At 45.3% G+C, this 3,444-nt stretch overlaps 1 long non-coding RNA gene across 1 annotated transcript; it reads right to left on the bottom strand.

Moving 5' to 3' along the window:
- Positions 1-335: 335 nt before the first annotated feature.
- On the bottom strand, positions 336-2,961 carry LOC123087203 (uncharacterized). Its single transcript, XR_006441272.1, has 3 exons — positions 2,457-2,961; positions 1,278-2,369; positions 336-1,194 (listed from the first exon to the last, which is right to left on the bottom strand). It is a non-coding gene; the product is annotated as an uncharacterized lncRNA (long non-coding RNA).
- Positions 2,962-3,444: the final 483 nt, after the last annotated feature.

The raw sequence follows: 3,444 nt of genomic DNA, 5'->3' as shown, positions 1-3,444 counted from the left end.
AGAAAAAAGGCTACCGCCCATCTTTTCCTTCTGAATTTATATACATTTTAGCGGAGAACTATGTTAATTAAGTAATAATGCCACTGCTAGCGTTAAAAAGAGAACAGTGCCATTACAACCATGATCTATTATGTTTTGGATTTCGCATGTGTTTCAAAAGTTACTTAATGTTTCAGTTTTGCTTCACAGAGAGTTCAACTTTTCCATGCTCCTCCCTTGCAAAAAGGAATGGAAATGTATTGTCCCTCGTTCACAGTTACATTTTTTTTGGTTAGGAAATTGAAAGGAAGTTATTCTCATGAGTTTCCAATTTTCTACGGCCAAGGTGCATTGAGTCGGGTTGACTCATAAAAAATCGAGCACATTATTCTCGTGAGATCCTTATTCTCAACACTGCTACTATATCACAGGTCCAAAAAATAATAAAGAGAATAAAATTGCTACAAGCATGGTCCATGGGCCAAGTCCACGGGAGAAGCAGCACAGAGTAAAGATGCCTGGCAATCGAGTTCTGTGGAGGAGAAGGAAGAGGGTAGCTTTTGGGGATTGCTCTCTCTGCGGCTCTGCCCACCTATCCCTTTCGCCTCCGGCTTCTTCTTCTCCCCCCTCTCTGCTTCCTGTTTGGTCCGGTTCAAGGTTCCATTTTTCAACCAATGCGCGTCTACTATTCCGAGACGCCACCTGTCTCTCTTTCCAAGTGGGAAGTAGAGGCTCCCGGCTGCCACGAGCTCCCGGGAGGCAGAGGCCGCACAACCATCGTGCCTTCATACTGGTCTGGGCAAGGCAAAGTTTTGTAGCAGAAACCATAGGAATTACTCCCTCCGTCCCATAATGCACTATTTAGTGTCAAAAAACGTCTTATATTATGGGACGGAGGGAGTACTACATAAGAAACAGCGATAAACTAGTGATAAAATAATAGGAATTTTCTTCAATTTATGACCACATGAAACATATCGAAGTTCCATAACGACAACCATATGTATTTTTCAGTCATGCATTCACATCAGAAACAGTATAGTGGAATAATGCTAATATTGAGAAAATGTGGCAATAAACACAGGCCAGAAACTACATCTATGGGTCGTGTCAATAAAAAAAAGTGCCCAAAAACATTGAGAGGAACCGCTAAAGTGCTAACCTGGATCTGAAGCAAAATTGGGCGGATTACCAGCCATCTGAGGCGCACAAAGTCTGCAAACAATACAAAAATCAGATAGCTCTTGTGCACAGCTGAGCTCACATATTGCCATATTCAGTTAGTTGGAATAGCATACCCAACACTGAAGAAGCAAATAGGCAAACTGCGTTTCTGTAAAGACAAGTGATCATGTGTCTGGGAAAGTCATCTTCCCTTCGGCTTCCTGCATCTTTTCTTTATTCGGCCGTAAGTGCTGTTTAAATGTCTCGACAATGCTTATTGTCAAGTTGTAATTCTAAACGTATCAGACAAAAAAAAAGAACTGTAGGAGAGAATATGATGTTTGCAGCAACACCACTGATGTTAAGTTAGCATACTTATAACTCCTTCAGGAGAAAAAAAAAACCTGCATGTAAGCTGGTTTAGAAAAACAGCACCAACCAATAAGTTAAATACTGTACCAGGCCAGCAAACTTCTGTTTCTATCCCCCTTTTCTCTTTGTGTTCTGTCAAAGCAAAATTTCCTTAGCCTCTACTGTCCATATCTTTTCAACGAAGCAACATTACCGCACACGGGCACTGCTAAACTGAAAATGAAGCTCAGGATTGGGTCTTCTGTCCAAGGTTTCACCAAATACAAAAATGTTCCAGAACAAAAAATCTTTTGACCCTCTCTAGAAAAGCTAAGCAGTGAGGATCAGAGCCTGATACTTCCTTTTCTTCCACTTGACCAATACAACTTCCGAGTGTGATTGCACCTTGCCACTTTGCTAGCATAGAAACTTACAGGAAATGAATTAGACATGCAAAGGTGCTCTCTTGCAAGCAGGGTATGCACAACAAGTCGGGATTGGGTTCTCATCGTCGAACACAGTATGTGCGCCTTGCTGACGAACAAATGAACATTTCAAATAATATCTCATAACAATGGTCTTAAATTAATGACGATATACTATTCGGACATACAAAAATAAAATCAAGCAAGATGCGTAGCTTTCAACCATTGTCCTCAGTTGAACCTGATATACATGAGAGCACAAGTAAATGTTCAAGGTGATGGACACCTTCAGGTGCAAAAATTCAGTGGTCCATAAGATCTGATGGATGGACTATTAAGCTTACCTTCATTGACACCACGACGAAGAGGATGCTATTGGAAGCTCAGGTGGGAGAGGGGGGAAGCTCAATTTGTGTTTTAACTTTTGAGCACAGGCAATCAGCAGCAGTCCTGCAGCATCAGTCAGCATTTACGGCAAAGAAAGAGTGGAAGACACCAACACTTGAAAATAAACATGTGAGACAATCTGTCGAACACCTTGCGAGCGGTGTAGGATCAGGTGGAGCAATGAAGAATTAGCGTTAGCCTGTGCGGTAACAGCAACAACGGCGGCGGCCACATCCCAAGAAGATTCACCGTATCCGCTTTGTTCACCGTCCTTGACCTGCACCGCCGAGCAGCAACGCCTGCTGAGACGAGCACCGTCATCACGGCACCGTCGTCGAGCACGCCGGCCTGGACCGTGCCGCTAATGTGGGCGACGTCGATAGGGGTGTCGTTACCGGACCTCGGTCACCGGCTTGTCCGACGACATTGCTGCAGGCGAGCCACTTTTGGAGCAGCTGGTGCCGTTCAGGAAGCCGTCATCGCGCACGCCGTCGCGCACAACCTAAGCCAGCGCACACCGCTAGGACACTCTCGCTCGGCAGTAGGCACCCAGAGCTAGCAAACACGGTGAGCCCATCCTGGGCTGTGCGCCTGTGCCCCGCCGCGAGGCACGCCATGACGCTAAGCTGATGGCACGTGGCCATCGCGAGGTCGCACTGAGCGCGCTGGTGACATCACCGACTTTGCTCTCGTGCACGGCGCAAAAGTAGGTACAAATGAAGTAGGCGGATCCTCTGCAGGAGACGGGTGCTTGAGAAAAAAATATGATCCGCTGTATAAAGCTAAAAAGGTTGAAATGAAAAGTAGAAAAGCATGTGAAATAGGAGTCTTTATTTTCTGTTAGTGTAGAAAGTGTTTGACCACTTTATACAGTGGATTCTCTTCATCACGCTAAGTGATGTGTTAAAAGAGGAATAGAAGGTCACGCGCGCGCTCCCGCTTCTCATCCGTACGGCCGACAACGCGATATCAAAGACGAGATCACACCTTCTTGAGAAATCACCGGACATTGTCACCTCATCCATATATAGCAAGCCAAAGAGAACAACATGTCCTGCACGACCCAGGATTGGGCAATGCCCAGGGCCCCAGGCTGCTACAGTTCTGCTACAGTTCATCTACAGTGCGAAAATAGCTA

Source organism: Triticum aestivum, chromosome 1B, assembly GCF_018294505.1.
Source record: "Triticum aestivum cultivar Chinese Spring chromosome 1B, IWGSC CS RefSeq v2.1, whole genome shotgun sequence".
Taxonomy (NCBI): Eukaryota; Viridiplantae; Streptophyta; class Magnoliopsida; order Poales; family Poaceae; genus Triticum; species Triticum aestivum.
Note: the sequence above shows the minus strand (reverse complement) of the source record. Positions and strands in the feature narration are given on the sequence as shown.